This window comes from Phoxinus phoxinus (assembly GCF_949152265.1).
Source record: "Phoxinus phoxinus genome assembly, chromosome: 5".
Lineage (NCBI taxonomy): Eukaryota > Metazoa > Chordata > Actinopteri > Cypriniformes > Leuciscidae > Phoxinus > Phoxinus phoxinus.
Window position 1 is genome coordinate 42497471 of NC_136880.1, and position 19883 is coordinate 42517353.

The window sequence follows — 19883 nt, forward strand, 5'->3', positions numbered from 1 at the left end:
ACACACGCACTCACTCACTCACTCACTCACTCACTCACTCACTCACACACTTACTCACTCACTCACTCACTCACTCACTCACTCACTCACCCACCCACACACACACACACACACACACACACACACACACACACACACACACACACACACACACACACACACACACACTCACTCACTCACTCACTCACTCACTCTCTCTCTCTCTCTCTCTCTCTCACACACACACACACGCACACACACACACACACGCACACACTCTCTCTCACACACACACACACACACACACACACACACACACACACACACACACACACACACACACACACACACACACACACACACTCACACACACACACACACACACACACACACACACACTCACTCACTCACACACACAAAATCTCTCTCTCACACTCACTTTGTAATGCAAGTGCATGCTGTATATACTTGATACTGCTTATAAAAATTGCCATGTAAAATATATGCAGTATGCAACAATCAATATTTCAAAGTCACATGGTCTTACAACAGCGAGCTTTGTTTAATTATCACAGAAATAAATATAGTAATTTTGGATTTTTTTAATCTAATTTTGTGCATAAACATCCTTATGTTAATTCATCACACTGGAAATAGAAGGATAACTCAAAGCACATTGTAAACCGTGTAGTATAGTCACATGATCCGCCAGCTGTGCTCATAATCTCCAGCAGAGGGCACTCCTCCTGACTCATCATGAACTGCATTTCCCATAACCCTTTGCCTGGACTTGTGTTTGATTACTTACACCTGTTTCTCATTATCGTGTTCATGCCTGGCCATTTCTGCCCTGTGTTTTGACCTATTGCCTGTTTTATGGATTACGATTCTGGATTATAATAAAAGCTGCGTTTGGATCCTCAACTTGTTTTTCATAGCAATTTGTGACATAGTCAGAGCAGTATTGAATAATTTAAATATTGAACACTGCTTGGAAGTAGCATTTATCTGAAAATTGAATGACAAATTAGCAGATTAAAGAAGATATGCATCCTCCATACATACAGAAAATTCACACACACACACACACACACACACACACACACACACACACACACACACACACACACACACACACACACACACACACACACAATGAGTATCAATTGACAAACAGAAATGATTTAACATTCCACCAAGTTACTAGCCTGGCTAACGCCAGACCCAATTCTCGTTGAGGCGTGGTTTACGAATGCGCCGGCGCCGTTTATTGGGTGCAAAGAATGTCTATCAAATGCGCCTGTACCCTCATAGCCAATCGTTTCCATTATACCAGATGACGTATGTAGAGAAATGGTTTAACGCCAAACGCTGCTCTTTTTTCTAAATAAAATTGCGATCTAAACTACTTAGAACAATATCTAAGGCTGCATCAAAAGGTAGCTTCGCGTCTGCTGCCATGTTGACTCCATAGATATAAACAAACTGCTTAGTTGTGTCGCAAAGATGTCGTCATCGTCTTGCTGCTCCCTCCCCGTTCTGTGATTGGTTCCCTAAACGAGGCGAAAATCAGGTCCATGGTTTCCAGACTGCCTTTCAGCGAGCATAAAATCGCGCTGCGCAAAGGCAGTCTGGGGAAACCCAGGCTACCAAGTTACCAACATTTATCTAAAAAAAACACACGAGTGTTATCTGGTTTATTTCAGTTTATTGTCACACTTTAAAACCACTATTTTCATAAACATTAGAGAGCCGCACGGTGATAAAAAGGCCATAAACACCACGTTCAGCTCCAGTAGTTATACCACAAAAAAATATATTCAGAACTAATTTGTCTTCATTTTCAGGCTTGGGATAATTCTGTTCAACCTGACCCGTCAGAAAGCGGCGTTACGTGCCAGAGGAAGCTTTATCCAGTCCCAGGAAACAGCCTCTCTCTATATGAGTGTTTAAAGGCAGTGATTTAGCTGGCCGCGGTTTAATCACCAGCTCATGCATTAATTAATCTGTTAATGGACATCATTAATCTCTCTCTGGGGCTTTCAGCATCTGTTTATTTGCATACCCGTCTGGATAACATCTCGCCTCTTCTGAACACAGGAGAATAAGGCCAGTGCGTGTCTAATGGAGCTCGTATCTTGCAGTATCAGTTTTGTCTCAGATGTTTCTCCTAAAAATAAAAACAAAATGAGTCAAAAGCAGTCATAAAAAGATCAGATCAGAAAAGTGTTTACATTGAGATCTCCATATTGGTAAAGTTTGAGGAATTAGTTTGAGAAATAACTGATAATATCTGTTCTGTGGAGTCTAAAGGAGACACATGTTCTTCTCTATATGAGTGTCAGTGTTTCTGAACTCCTGAAACGCCTCCATTGTAGTCTTGAGTTTCTTCCGGGAACGAACACGTCACAATATTCCTCATTATAATAATTAATACGCAGAATAAAGGGGCGGGGCCTGGTTGAGTTAGTTAGTAGTGTGTTAAACTGGCGGTAAGGGGCGGGACATTTCCCAAACACACTCGAAGCTCTCGACCAATCACAACACACTGCTCCAGCCGACCAATCAGAGCACAGTGTGCTTTTCAGGAGGAGGGGCTTCATAGAGACAGGAAGTAAACTGGGGTGTGTTTCCCGTACAACGCTGTAACTCGCTGCTTCACTACTATAATACGATGTATCGTTGGAGAAATCAACTAGCGAGTCTCGACTGTTTCCCGAAACCGTACTGTCATAAACTGGTCGTTCAACCGCGTTAGTTAATGACGTCACGCATGTGCTGGAGTAATAACTTATTTTAATGAAACTGTTTGAGATCGAATTAACGCTAAATGTTTTGCTATAAATTACAGACATGGCATCTGAGGAATATTTCTAATTTTTCTCAGTTATTTTGCTTTATTTCCAGATTCAATCATAGACTCGTTCTTGCGCACTAGAGCTCGTTCACACATGCGCACTCTTTAAAAACTATGCTTTAATCTCTCGACAAACTCAAAGATGTAATTTGCCTTTGGCTAAGCCACACCCTAGAATGTAGATTGACCAATCACAGCGCAGCCAAGAACGAGCTCCACAGCGGTCCGACACTTGTTCACAGCGCTCCATTGACTTTAACACCGGCGTCTCATATGTTTGGTCTCGGCAGGCTATTACCGTCGTAGTTTTATCATAAATATGGTTAACCGTTGTGCCTGGGGCATTAGTAACACAGATACGCGTTTCCCAGAGAGGTTGGAGGCGGTGTCCGTTTTTTCCCTTCCCAAAACCGAAGTCAAATCCTGACAAGTGTCGTCTTTGGATTAAACTGTGTGGACGTCCTGAGTCAGCGAAACCCCTCAAGATCAACAACACACTTTTGTCTCTAACTGTGCGTTCACACCGCCGCCGGCGAGAGCGGCAAAATTCGCTCTCGCCGCCCTGCCATCGACACTGTGAGATTCGGGACGCTCTGGCGCTCTGACGTAGATTTTAGAAAGCGTGATTTATTAAAAACTTTATTCAAAGGAGCCGCAAAGCAAATAAGAACTGAACATAAATCAGTATCCTATTTTGTGCAGACTGGCCACACGTAGGGTATAAGTTAACCTATTAAAATCTTTTAAATGTGAAAGTAACAAAACACCAACAATTTCAGACACCTTTTTCCATTCGTCGTTCTTTTTATTAATGTCCCTGTATGTAAACAAACCAAAGGAACCAAAGTTTACAGGATTGTGTTCTCTGGTATCCTCTCAGGCGGAGGACTTCTACATTCCGATTGGTTGCCGCTGGTTGCCGCCGATCCGCGTCATAGCTTATTACCATAAAGTTGACTTGATTTCAACTCTTCTCGCCGCTCTCACCGTCCAAGACGCGCCGCGCCGCTCTCTCCAGAGGTCGCCGCCGGCTCTCATTGAAAATGAATGGCTTCTGGCCAATTTGATGCTCTCGCCGCCGCCGGTGTGAACGCACAGTAAGATACATTTAGCTTTTAACCTTACTGTGAAGTTACACTAGTTAGACAGTTTTAGGTTATGATTTCGGTTCTCTACCCTAATTGTTGATACGCTAGCACACGCTGCTAATAAATACAACTTTATACTCGCATAGTCCGTTTGCTTTGTAATAACGATTATAGAAGTGAATATACCCAGCTCTGCATGAACAGTGTTGCTCCTGATATTGTGAGTCCCAGCCTCCGTCTCCATTAGGATATGCGGTGGTTCATTTTTTGACTGTGACCGTTGTGCTTTTGCCTCTATTTGGATGCCTTGTTGTTGTTGCGTTTATGTCTTGAATATAGCCTTCGAGCGCACACTGAGCCCCTTTTGCCTACTTCTATCGGACACTTTATTTGCTGCTTTATAAAAGTTTGATAAAAGTTCAGCAGGAAGAGCCGTCACAGCATAAGCCATGTTGATACCAAACCAGATTCCAGATGAAGTTGACGGACGTAGCAACAGTAACTAAGGGGGGCGGGGCTTAGCCAAAGGTGAATTGTATGTATTCTAAATAATAGATATAGATTACACTGAATGTCAGATTGCTTATTTTGCTCAAGATCAGGATTTATTGAGTCCACATGTCGTGCAAACTAGAAACTCTGCTTCTAACCACAGAGCTCTGTCGTTCACACACACACAACTCTGCGATGCTGTTTGCGAATGTTTGTTAGAACAGTGGTTTCGGGAAACACCGACTCGCTGAACTGCTGATAACGACTGAACTTGTGACTATAGTGAAGAACGATGCTTTCGGGAAACACACTCCAGAGCGTTACTGACAGACTGGGAAGAGAGGAGCCGCAACAATGGAGAATATGAGGAAAATAATCAACATTCAAGCAGGAAAACATGTTCTAGTAGAGCCTGAACACAAGACTTTGCAACAGGGCATATAACATGGCTTCTGTGAGACATATCTTCAACCTTTTTGGCATAAAGGTTCTTTACACTTGAGTCATGAACCCATGGGGTGTACAGAAACCCACTAAACCTTGTTTCTAGCGTTGCTGCTGGATGTGGAGCCGCTGAGGTCTTCATCACAGCAGAAAACACTCATAAAGGTGATGAATGAAGCTGACACACCGCAGCTCTCTGCTTCACATTCAATAAGCGCAGCGGCAACGTTCCCGATAAGTAAAAGCAACAGAGAGAGATGCACATGGTGAGACAGAGAGACAGCGTCTTTACTTACATTCTCCTGTGTAAGTGACGGACCGGGTTGACTCAGTAACACGGGTGTAAATTCAATAGAAACTTTTCTCAGATGTTACAAATAAAGGTGTAAAAACATAAAAATGGCCAAACCATTTTACATCCTTAAGTATGTACGAGTAAAATATGAAATGCAATGAGGAATATGGTGGGAATTAATGGATCATGAGAAGCAAGTGTTCAAGATTATAATGGTTACCATTGCTTCATAACTCTTGCTTCTCATGATCCATTAATTCCCACCATATTCCTCATTGCATTTCTAATTTTATTTACAAGTTTGCAAACAAAGTGCCTAAGTTATTTAGCAATTGAATAACATGATCGGTGACAGTTTACAATAATCTTCCATTTGTTAAAACATTACTAACAAGGAAAAACAATTCTAAAGCATTTATTAACTTAATATTTCATTTCAGGATTTACTAATATATCATTAAAATCAAAAGTCGTGTCTGTTAATATTATTTAGTGTTTACATGAACAATAAACAGTCATATTTTTATTAACTAGCATTAATAAAGATGAATAAATAGGCTACTGCAACACATCTACTGCGCTCTGTTAGTTAATATAAGTTCATGCATTTTGATTACAAAACATTTTTTTACTTGATGACACTTGGATTATGCATGAAGAAAGTAAATTGGGTTAATGTGGATTTCATGTTTATTTAAATGCACATTAATTCCTTAAGCAGATGATTTTACCCGAAGCTGCAAATGTGGAACATCATCACACGCAATTTGTCAAAGAGCCAACTATTTTTTTTTAACGTTTTTTTTTTACTAAACCTGTTATTTGAGCTCATTTGCAAACCCATTCAATATCATTTCTATTTCTAAACATGCAAAAAGTTTTCTATTAGGCATATAGGGGGAGGTCTAAAGTTATATTCAAAGAGTATTAAAGCAAATAAGTGTGATTATCCGCTTTGCCCCAAAAGTGTCAGTACGCTGATGTTCAGTTGGATCAGACTGAGAGTTTTCTGTATATGAATCTAATCTGTGACTAAACAGAACCGGCAGAAATCAGAATAATCCACACGGCTATAATCACAGCGAGAGTGATTCATGATGCGCGTTCACCTTCTCTCGGGGGAACAGGTGGGTTTCGGTGACTTTTCCAAATGCCAACGTCTCCCAGAATCCCAAAACAACCTGTCAATGATCTACAGAGAGAGAGAGAGAAACATATTCAATTTAAAATGCAAAGTGAATAAAACTGAAAGCCAGTTGTAAATCAAAGTATCTTATGTAAATGTGTGGGACTTCTGGTTCATTAGCCGCTGTAGAGAACTAGAAGAGAACAAAGTTCAGTAAGTAAAAAACATACTGTTAAAAGAGCTAAATGTAGAATTCAGAAACCCTTGTTAATAGCGACACCGGTGGCCACTGAGTGAACTGCAGCGGCAGTCGTGATCGCAGCTGAGCGTGATTCAGAGGCACGATGTTAGCTTTTGAGCTTTGCGTAGAAGTAAAAAGTTAGAACTACCTTTGCAACGATAATTGAACATACTGTAAACCCGAATATTAAACCTGAATCAATTTTTTTAAGTTATGAAATTCAAAGTTTAAGTAAGCAGAACTAGCAAGTTAACTAGTTAACTAGAACTAGATTTTTATTTTGTACTTATTTGAATTGTTCTTAACTTGAAATGTTTGAGTACACTAGTTCATACAATTAACTTAAAAACTTTCATGTAATCTCAATGTGAACACTTTTATTAGTATAAACTTAGCTAGCTTTAACGAGCTAATCTGCTAATATATTAGCAATAGTATGTTATACAGTTGTATATTTATTTTAATCTATAAATTGTGTATTTTTTGATACCTATTTTTACGTCAATGTTTGATTGTTTGACTATTTTGTTCTGTATGTTGTAGCGCTTTGAGTATGAGAAAGGCGCATTATAAATAAAATTATTATTATTATTATTATTATTATAGTTGCACTTGCTGTATGAGCGTGACAATATAAAAGTATTATCCACTCTCAAATCAAGATCATGCTCCACTCGTCACCATGATGGTATCCTAAAACCAACATTAACAGCAATTCCTCTAAATTATAACAAAACATAAATCACATACTAAATCTCCCACTTAACATTAATCTTGCACGAAAAAAAACATTATATTACACTTCATTTTAGCATTTACTCTCCCGTTCGAGTGCCATCGCAAAGCATGCTGGGAAATAGACATCCCAGCCGTTTCATTTAACTTAAGTTCGTCTAAATTAAAAGAAATAATTGCATAAAACTCAAAACAATGCAGCAGTTCAGTTTACTTAAATATATCAGTTCTGTGAACTTGAAAGAAAAAGAAAGTGCCAAATACTCATAAAAGTTAATTTGACTGAACTAATTAGTTTAATTTAAGTTTGTCCTACTCAAACCAATTCATTATTTTGAGCGTTAGGGTTTACCAAACTTTCACTTTGGCGAGCAGTTTTCGAAACTCCAAAAATGAAGTTCGAACGTTCAATTTTGTCCTAAATTATACGTCACATCAGTTCGTTCTTTGATTTCGCTTGAAGTATATCGGGGCCTTTACACTGTTATGATGATAGTATATTAGAGACTAGACTGCATAGATCTGGCTATATGAGACTATAGTTTGAATCCCTTATCTTTGCATGACACAGTGACATTACAGAACGGCTCTTTCTGAATTATCCTGAACATTGTATAAGCATTCATTTCATGTGTAGGTTCTCGGGAGCGCGCGTAAACGTCACATCTTTAGGATTTACCCGGAGAATTCAGTCCTTCACATAATAATCTCTCATAAACGACCCAAAGTCTCGTTTAAAAAGTTTAGCAGCTGTTCAAACATTGGAAAATATAATTTTAAAAAGATTAATACCATAAATTATATCATAATGCCACTTTAACCAACTTTAACTAAAACTATGAAAAAATATTTCTGTTAATTGAAGTGAAGCAGAAATAAAATATTAGTTGATACTTTAGTTGTAAACTAAACTATATTTAAAAAATACATCAAAATAGGTTTAAGTTCAAGCACTAAAATGATTAACTGAAATAAAAATTAATTAATCCTGAATCGCATTATTTTAAAAAAACACAATAAAAAACGAATAAAGTCAAATTAACATTCATTTTAATATTTTAAATTAATATTAATAAATACGCTATAATAAAACTAAAATAATAACTAAACACAATAATTACGACAATACATTAAAATAATGTGAAAAGCATCAGCATGTTTGTTCTGCTAAAATAACGAAGCGAATCATGCAAATGGATCACATTATAAACACGGTGGATATTAAGCAAACAAACTCTGTAGAATTGACTTTATATGCTGAGCTACATTTGAACTTTTTGGATAAATATGCGAGTGGTGTTCACCTGTGCTAAAGTCACCGCCACACATCTCGGGTGTTGTTGTTGCTTTTCTAAAGAACCATAGAAAAGGTTTTCCTATGACATCAAGCTGTCAAACTGTTACGCGCAAGAGCGCTGTGCTTCTTTCTCCGGCCGAGCAGAGCGAGTCTAAAGGCCTTTAGAGCTCATTGTGCTAATTGGCTCGTCAGAGGGAAGGCAGTAATTATGCGTTCGGAGCAGATGTAAGGGACAAGAGCTTCTGTCTGGAGGGTTCTGACAGCGTTCTGTCAAAGCAGACCATAATTCTCTCTGAGGCCGAGGGTTCCCATGCCAACGGCCCTCGACTGGGCCGCCCTGAACTGCAGCATCTGTGTGCAAATGAAGCATCGCTGGTGACATTACCACTTGTGTGTGTGTGTGTGTGTGTGCTATGATGATGAGGTGAAAGGTGTGTGTGTGTAGGTGGACAGATGGATCTCTGTGTGTGTGTGTGTGTGTGTGTGTGTGTGTGTGTGTGTGTGTGTGTGTGTGTGTGTGTGTGGGCATGCATTTTGATTCTCATGCTTTCTCTTTGCCAAAAAAAAAGAGGAAGTCTGTGCTGTAAAACAAGGATTATTGGAGTACATTTTACATTCTTAATGTGACGGATTTTCAAGAAAAATTTTACGTGCATGAGAGGACAAAATGGGAATAGGATTGGATTTTGACTGGATCATGAAAAGCAAGTGTTCCAGCTTATCAATAGAAGTTTTCAAAACTAGCGGTGTGGTAACTGGTTAACATTATCCAATAGACTGTGCGGTTTATAAGTGGAAATTTTGCTTATTCTTATTACGAAGCCATTTTTTCTGTGCAATAATAAGGCGTTGTTTAGAATAACACTGTACTAGTACTAGTGAACTCACTCAGAGACACACACACACACACTGTAAAAAATATTTTCATTATTTGTAATCACAACTTATTTTCCTTTGTCAAATCAAGATAATTAATGTAGTTCAGATAACACAATCTTTTGAGTTTCTATTGATTAAACCAATCTCCTTCATTACATTAACTCAATTGTTTAATTTCAATGAACTCAAATTTTTAAGGCAACCAGGTAACTTTACTTTTTTAAGTTAAACCAACAATATTTTTTTTAGTGCAGAAGAAAATTAATAGCCTAGTTGAATAAAGTCGTTATTTTTGTTTGTTTTTTTGCGCACAGAAAGTGTTCTCTTCGCTTGATAATCTTGAGGTTGAGCCGCTGTAGTCACTTAGACTATTTTAAACATTGTCTTTACTAACTTTCTGTGCCGGCAAGTTTCAATTACAACAGAAGCCTATGGAGGAGTGAGACAGCGCTCAGATTTAATCACTAATATCTTCATTTGTGTCCCGAAGATGAAGGAAAGTCTGACGGGGAACAACATGAGGGAGAGTCATTACTGACAGAGTTTATATTTCTGGCTGAACTAACGCTTTTAAAGCTAACGGTAAGATAACACAGCCCTGTGTGGAAATTACATTTGTTACCATTTCAGAGAAAATAGCAGTATTGTATGATGAATACTGTCTGGACGGCTGCTGGGTTTGTGCTTCTTCCGCTCATGTGGTCGGAAAGGAAAACTGGAAGTACTTGCTGACGCTGCTACATCATGTCTGGCCAATGAAAAGAGCCGCCGCTGCAGATTTAATGACCAAAATAAAGACAGATGTGAATGATCTGATGAATACGGCGCGTTTGAATCTTTCATGGGTGGAGAAATAAACCGAATGAAAAAGGATTTTGTCTGACAGGGATGTGATGAATGGCTGGTGGAAAATACCGGCCGTGAATATATATATACTGTAAATATATATCATTCTCAATGCATTTACAGGGGAATAAACCGGTCACAGCCTCCACACAACAATGCAGATGCCACATTTAGGTCCAGATGAAGAGTTTAGAAGGTTTCACTAAAAGAAAAGATTTATTAAATAAAACAAACTCAGGTAATATGAAGAAAGCAACGACATAAAATACCAATAATAACAATACCAGACAACTAAACTGAGAACAAAGAGGAACTTATTAAACACACAGTGATGATGACTAAATAATGAACAGGTGTGAGGATTGAATGCATGTCCATGACGGGAACAAAGGACACCGGGCACTGAACAGACAACGTCGTATATTATATTCTTTGTGCAAAGTCTAAAGCTTTCTTCATTAAAAAAAATAAAAATGTTGCATTTCTATCCATCATAAAAGTGCATATATTCATCATAAAAGTGCATATATTCATCATAAAAGTGCATATATCCACCATAAAAGTGCATATATTCATCATAAAAGTGCATTTATCCATCATAAAACTGCATCTATCCATCATAAAAGTGCATCTATCCATCATAAAAGTGCATATATTCATCATAAAAGTGCATATATTCATCATAAAAGTGCATATATTCATCATAAAAGTGCATATGTAAAGTGCATATATTCATCATAAAAGTGCATATATTCATCATAAAAGTGCATCTATCCATCATAAAAGTGCATATATTCATCATAAAAGTGCATATATTCATCATAAAAGTGCATATATTCATCATAAAAGTGCATATATTCATCATAAAAGTGCATCTATCCATCATAAAAGTGCATATATTCATCATAAAAGTGCATTTATCCATCATACAACTGCATCTATCCATCATAAAAGTGCATCTATCCATCATAAAAGTGCATCTATCCATCATAAAAGTGCGTCTATCCATCATAAAACTGCATCTATCTCTCATGAAAGTGCATCCATCCATCATAAAAGTGCATCCATCCATCATAAAAGTGCATCCATCCATCATAAAAGTCCATCTGTCCATCATAAAAGTGCATCTATTCATCATAAAAGTGCATCTATTCATCATAAAAGTGCATCTATCCATCATAAAAGTGCATCTATCATCATAAAAGTGCATCTAGCCATCATAAAAGTGCATCCATCCATCATAAAAGTGCATCTATCCATCATAAATGTGCATATATTCATCATAAAAGTGCATCTATCCATCATAAATGTGCATATATTCATCATAAATGTGCATCTATCCATCATAAAAGTGCATCTATCCATCATAAAAGTGCATCTGTCCATCATAAAAGTGCATCTATTCATCATAAAAGTGCATCTATTCATCATAAAAGTGCATCTATCCATCATAAAAGTGCATCTATCCATCATAAAAGTGCGTCTATCCATCATAAAACTGCATCTATCTCTCATAAAACTGCATCTATCCCTCATAAAAGTGCATCTATCCATCATAAAAGTGCATCTATCCATCATAAATGTTCATCTATCCATCATAAAAGTGCATCTGTCCATCATAAAAGTGCATCTATCCATCATAAAAGTGCATCTATCATCATAAAAGTGCATCTGTCCATCATAAAAGTGCATCTATCCATCATAAAAGTGCATCTATCATCATAAAAGTGCATCTAGCCATCATAAAAGTGCATCCATCCATCATAAAAGTGCATCTATCCATCATAAATGTGCATATATTCATCATAAAAGTGCATATATTCATCATAAAAGTGCATCTATCCATCATAAATGTGCATATATTCATCATAAATGTGCATCTATCCATCATAAAAGTGCATCTATCCATCATAAAAGTGCATCTATCCATCATAAATGTTCATCTATCCATCATAAAAGTGCATCTGTCCATCATAAATGTGCATATATTCATCATAAAAGTGCATCTATCATCATAAAAGTGCATCTATCATCATAAAAGTGCATCCATCCATCATAAAAGTGCATCTGTCCATCATAAAAGTGCATCTATCCATCATAAAAGTGCATCTATCATCATAAAAGTGCATCTATCATCATAAAAGTGCATCCATCCATCATAAAAGTGCATCCATCCATCATAAAAGTGCATCCATCCATCATAAAAGTGCATCTATCCATCATAAAAGTGCATCTATCCATCATAAAAGTGCATCTATCCATCATAAAAGTGCATCTATCCATCGTAAAAGTGCATATATCATCATAAAAGTGCATCTATCCATCATAAAAGTGCATCTATCCATCGTAAAAGTGCATATATCATCATAAAAGTGCATCTATCCATCGTAAAAGTGCATCTGTAAATTACACTTTACTATATATTCACATAGAAAACAGCTATTTTAACTTGTAATAATAGCAATTTTACATATTTTACTGTATTTTTGGTCAAATAAATGTGCCCTTGGTGAGCAGAAGAGACTTATTTCAAAAACATTAAAAACGCCTCATCCCCAAACGTTTGAAGAGTAATGTACGCATAAGCAGCTGTTGTTGACCAATCAGAGAACAGAATTGGTTTTATAACGCTGTCGCTGAATATATTGATAAATCAGTCATGCATGCACATGATTTTTCTTGTTCGCACATATTGCATACGCCAACAAACCATCAGCTTTAAAGTGCTTCTTCATATTTATGCTTAACACAGGACACATAAGACTAACCTAAACCCAAAACCCTAAGAGAAAGCTCATTTCATTTCTGATTCATTTTTACTTTTGAGGACGTCCCCAAAGGGAGGTTTTTGTCAGGTTTGGTTTAACTTCTTGGAACAATTTTGTCTCCAAAGTACAGATGAGTGCAAATCCACACACAGATCAAGCCACTCTTTCCTGCCTTGTAGCTTTAAACATTGATGCATTGTGGATTTTAAGCGGGATAAGACTTGAAATGAACAGATGTGGGTTTATTTCAGCGTAAAGTGGCTCCTGCTGTCACTCTCCTGATGTCTGCGGCCCAGTTTGGTAAGAGGACTAATTTCTATTTAACTGCACTGCTGATGATGATGGTAATTGCCAGAGATGAAGAGAGGTCATGTGACCGAGGGGCCCAGCTGCCAGTGAGGGAGCTTGAATTGAAACCGACCCCCATCAGCGCGACTCATGACCAGAATACTAAACAGTTCAGCACTTCAGAGTCGGACGGAGCATGAGGGCTTTTCTCATTGTAAGGGTGGGTGTGTATCTGGACTCGCAGATCCAATAAACCTGACACACACTGACAGAAGGCACTTCTCTGTGATAGGACACGCTGAACTTAAAGGGATAGATCACCCAAAAAATGAAAATTAGCCCATGATTTACTCACCTTCAAATCATCCTAGGCCATGACTTTCTTCTTTCAGACGATTACAATCAGAGTTATATTAAAAAATGTCCTGGATCTTCCAAGCTTCATAATGGGAGTGAATGGCCGTTTCTGTTTTAAAGTTCATAAAAGCGAATCCATCCATCATAAAAGTGCATCCATCCATCATAAAAGTCATCCATCCATCATAAAAGTGCATATATTAATCATAAAAGTGCATCTATTCATCATAAAAGTCATCCATCCATCATAAAAGTGCATATATTAATCATAAAAGTGCATCTATCCATCATAAAAGTACATCTGTCCATCATAAAAGTGCATCTGTCCATCATAAAAGTGCATCCGTCCATCATAAAACTGCATCCATCCATCATAAAAGTGCATATATCCATCATAAAAGTTAATCTATCCATCATAAAAGTGCATCTATCCATAATAAAAGTGCATATATCCATCATAAAAGTTAATCTATCCATCATAAAAGTGCATCTATCCATCATAAAAGTTAATCTATCCATCATAAAAGTGCATCTATTCATCATAAAAGTGCATGTGTCCATCATAAAAGTGCATCCATCCATCATAAAAGTGCATCCATCCATCATAAAAGTGCATATATCCTCATAAAAGTGCATATATCATCATAAAAGTGCATATATTCATCATAAAAGTGCATATATTCATCATAAAAGTGCATATATCATCATAAAAGTGCATATATTCATCATAAAAGTGCATATATCATCATAAAAGTGCATCCGTCCATCATAAAACTGCATCCATCCATCATAAAAGTGCATATATCCATCATAAAAGTTAATCTATCCATCATAAAAGTGCATCTATCCATAATAAAAGTGCATATATCCATCATAAAAGTTAATCTATCCATCATAAAAGTGCATCTATCCATCATAAAAGTGCATCTATTCATCATAAAAGTGCATGTGTCCATCATAAAAGTGCATCCATCCATCATAAAAGTGCATCCATCCATCATAAAAGTGCATATATCCTCATAAAAGTGCATATATCATCATAAAAGTGCATATATTCATCATAAAAGTGCATATATTCATCATAAAAGTGCATATATCATCATAAAAGTGCATATATTCATCATAAAAGTGCATATATCATCATAAAAGTGCATCCATCCATCATAAAAGTGCATCTATCCATCATAAAAGTGCATCTATCCATCATAAAAGTGCATCCATCCATCATAAAAGTGCATCCATCCATCATAAAAGTGCATATATCCTCATAAAAGTGCATATATCATCATAAAAGTGCATATATTCATCAAAAAAAAAGTGCATATATTCATCATAAAAGTGCATATATCATCATAAAAGTGCATATATTCATCATAAAAGTGCATATATCATCATAAAAGTGCATCCATCCATCATAAAAGTGCATCTATCCATCATAAAAGTGGATCTGTCCATTATAAAAGTGCAGTTTCACAAATTGTGAAAACATTTATTCAGTTAAAAAGTATGAACGTGGTTAAAATATGTCTAGCTGTGGAACAAACACAGTTTGTTAAAATGTTTCAGCTTGAAATAAACAGAATGTATTGATGATGATGAATATATAAACCTGGTTATTGTTTATTAGCACTATGACTGGGTAAGCACAAACTCCACTTCTCTAGGAGAAAGTGCAACTCTCTCTCCCTTCGCTTTGGGATCCTGAGGCGTTTTGTTCAGCTCGCTCCCTTTGTCCTTCCCGACAGCCGTGTTTCCGCTCTCAACGCCACTTCCACCAGTCTCTCTGCAAACGACACCCAAATTAAAATCTCATTAACATTTGGCATTTGTGTCCAGCAGGATGACGTCTTCCAGCTCCGGGCTGATTATAATGCGGTTTGATTCCACATTCAGAAGAGCGTGAGACACAGCTGCACGACTCTGTGCTTTTCGCATGTTGCTTCATGGATGTTGTAGATTTTCTTTATAAAAATATATATATTTCTGATGAAATGGAGTGAAAACAGAGAGCTTTAAACCCCTCATGAGTCTCCTAAAGAGTCTCAGATCCCAAAATCTGCGTCAGAGGTCTCAAACATTTATCATCATGTGACCCTGGACCACAAAACCAGTCACATGACACACGGGGATATTTGTATAACAATATATTGTATGGGTCAAAATTATCGATTTTTCTTTTATGCCAAAAATCATGAGGATATTAAGATCATGATCCATGAAGATATTTAGTAAATGTCCTACCGTAAATATATAAAACATGTATTTTTGTGAGTGAATGCAGCACAATCGTGAACATAAATGCACAACTTTAAAGGAGATTTTCTCAATGTTTACATTTTTTTGCTCCTCAGATTCCAGATTTTCAATAGTTGTGTCTCGACCAAATATTGTTCTATCCTAACAAACCACACATCAATGGAGAGATTATTTATTCAGATTTCGGACTATGTATAAATCTCAATTTTCAAAAATGTACCCATGTGACTGGTTTTGTGGTCCAGGGTCACATGATCTGAGCAGTGTTCACATGTATTGACAGCATGAGTGACTTGTGAACATGAGAAACATCTGAGAGCTGTCTCCTGAAATAGCCATTATGTTTTTATCTCAATGAAAGTCATCATACTGTACGCATGTCATTATTTTGCTCTTAACAGAATGTTCTCATCCTTCACGGTGCTTTTGTGTACGTTCATAAAGGTCACATTTGCATTTGAAAAACATTAATATTCAATCCTTTTCAGATATGAACAGAAATGTTCGCTTCATCTGATCCGTCTCCTCGTGTACGAGCTCGAACCGGCACAGCAGCAATAGTGTTAGATTACAGATAGAGAAAGTAATCAGAGCGTATTCACTGTCACTGAACAAACACTGCTCACGTTTGAAGAGAAAACACACGGATGTCTGCGGCTGACGACGACGAGGACAGCTTCACTGCAAACTAACAGAGTAATGAATAAAGCCAAGCAAAAAAAAAAAGAAAGAAAATGGTTTAACTAAGTGTCACCGGTGGGCCCAAAGTCATTACATATTTAAAACAGTAATATCCTATACTAAACCTAAACTAATCTTGACAAACTATATATCATTTGAAAGCTTACAATCTCTAGTTTACATATTTGGTGACTGATTTTTAAAATAAATTACAGAGGAGCCATAATTTATCAATTTGCAACAAGAATATGTTCATCCTCCTAAGGCGTGTTCAGACCTTTATTTTGAAATAGTGATGAACATGAAAAATCATGAAAGAATGGTAGAAACCTCAGTTTGTTTTCATGCCAAGAGTTCAAAAGATAGCATCCATTCAATTTTGTTAGAAAAAAAGGTCTAAAAATGTTTTAAATATAAAGAAAAAACACATATGAAAATGGAGGCGCCCTTATATGGGCAGTAATGTCCACTAGTGGAGAAGTGTGGTACTGCGCCCGAACTAAATCTCACTGAACGCTTATTTTCTGAGACATCAACCTAAAATTTTAAACACAACTTGTTCAGATTTTTGGCTTTGATATTTTTGCAGTTTTAGAGTCACCCAGGTTTAAAAATATATATTTTATATAAAATATGAATAATTAAATGTTTAGATTGTATATTTAAACTCAAACTTCTATAACTTATTTTCTGTTTAACTTTCTTAATTTATTTCACTTCTACAAAAATCTGCCAAATGTCTTCTTAAAAACAAGACCAATCTTACATCTATATTCCAAAGCATTCTTGAATTACAAACATTTAAAGTTCGGCATGTGCATTTTCATGTAAAAAAAAAAAGGTAACACTAAAAAGTAAGAAACCTGCTCGCCTTAATTTTGAGTTCATTGAAATTAAAAATTTGAGTTAATACAATGAAGGAGATTGGTTTAATTGTCATCTGAACCACATTCATGGAAAAAAGAAAAAAGTTGTGATAAATCATGAAAATATTTTTTTACACTGTACAATAAAAGCATTTCAGGCAAATAAAGAAACCAAATGTGTTTACAATAGTTAACTTACAATGAGAAATACTTCTAAGCGTTTTTTTTTATCTTAGGTAATTTCAATATGTACATTATAAGAATCTAAAGTTGCATTTATCACTATTATTTAATGAACTAACATGAACTACACAAAAAAAATGTTTGGTTTTACTTCAAAAAAGTAAGTTACTTGGTTGGGTTAAAACTTTTAGTTTATTGAAATTAAAAGTTTGAGTTAATACAATAAAGGAGATTGTTTAATCAACAGAAACACAAAAATATTATGCTATCTGATCCACATGAATTCTCTTAGTCGATTATATATTATTGTTTAATTTAATTACACTTAAAATATTAAGATAATAAACACTGTATTTTTAATAATTAACGTTAACATAGATCAATAAATACTGTAACAAATGCCTTGCTTTTTGCTACAAGTTAAAGCATTCTCTGTAATGTCACATATTGTGAAGTATTACCTTAAAAATTGGTATTTAACAAACTTCAGAGCATAATTCATAATTCAAAGCATAATTCTGACAGCAATAGTTGCATTTTTATTAACTAATACTGTAATAAATGTATTGCTCACTGTAATGTAATGCATTAATAATGTCACCTCGTTGTAAAGTGTTTCAAGGTCGCATTTGTTAACATTAGATTATGCATCGCATGCAGACACAACTTATGACTTTAAAAACGTGTTCGTAAATGACCATTAGTGAAGATTAATAATAAATGCTGTAGAAGTATATTGTTCATTGAATGAGACCTTATTGTAAACTGTTCCTAAAACCCGTGTGTTTAGTGTGATCTGGTTAAAAATAGTGATTTCTCCTGGCTCTCCGATGTTCGAGTCGAGTGTACAGGTGTACACACACACACACACACACACACACACACACACACACACACACGCACTCACACACACACACACACACACACACACACACACACACACACACACACACACACACACACGCACTCACACACACACACGCACACGCACTCACACACACACACACACACACGCACACAGACGCACTCACACACACATACACACACACACGCACGCACACACACACACACACACACACACACACGCACGCACACACACACACACACACGCACACACACACACACACACGCACACACACACACACACACACACACATGCACGCACGCACTCACGCACTCACACACATGCACTCACACACACACACATGCACGCACGCACTCACGCACTCACGCACTCACACACACACACACACACACACACACACACACACACACACACACACACTGAGTAAAGGGTTCACAATGCAAGTGCAAATTATAAGATCACCAGGAAACACTGCAAATATTTACCGCGCATAAATGATTTATCTGTGCACATCTTTTCTTTTCTTATAATTGTAAACCCTAACGCTCAAAATAATGAACTGGTTTGAGTAGGACAAACTTAAATTAAACTAATTAGTTCAGTCAAATGAACTTTTATGAGTATTTAGCACTTTCTTTTTCTTTCAAGTTCACAGAACTGATATATTTAAGTAAACTGAACTGCTTCATTGTTTTGAGTTTTATGAAATTATTTCTTTTAATTTAGACGAACTTAAGTTTCACTGAAACGGCTGGGATGTCTATTTCCCAGCATGCTTTGCGATGGCACTCGAACGGGAGAATAAATGCTAAAGTTAAGTCTAATATAATGTGTTTTCGTGCAAGATTAATGTTAAGTGGGAGATTTAGTAGTGATTAATGTTTTGTTATGATAATTTAGAGAAATTTCTGTTAATGTTGGTTTTAGGATAGTTACCATCATGGTGACGAGTGGAGCATGCGCTTGATTTGAGAGTGAATTAAACCTTTATATTGTTACTCTCACAGCAAGAGCTTCTGTATAAGTTACTATTGCTAATATGTCAACAAGTTAGCTTGTTACAGCCATCTAAGATTATACTAATGGAAGTGTTAAGTTAAATGTATGAATTATTGTACTCAAACATTTCAAGTTAAGAACAATTAAAATATATAAGTACACAATACAAATCTGTGTACTTACATATATAAAAAATCTGCCAGTTATGAAAGGCACACCCGAAAAACACTGGATTCTTCTCATTAAAACCATAAACTGTAAACAATCTCACACACACGTTAATCCTGGATTTAACTCAACCACACACACACACACACACACACACACACACACACACACAC

At 36.5% G+C, this 19883-nt stretch overlaps 1 protein-coding gene across 1 annotated transcript in view; it reads right to left on the reverse strand.

The window, feature by feature from the left end:
* Window positions 1-2882: 2882 nt before the first annotated feature.
* The window catches only part of map2k2b (mitogen-activated protein kinase kinase 2b), a 529628-nt gene continuing 512627 nt past the window's right edge, over window positions 2883-19883 (reverse strand). Inside the window, exon 13 of the transcript XR_013797641.1 lies at window positions 2883-2939. The gene's annotated coding sequence lies outside the window, so the exon portion shown is untranslated. The remainder of the gene's footprint in view (window positions 2940-19883) is intronic.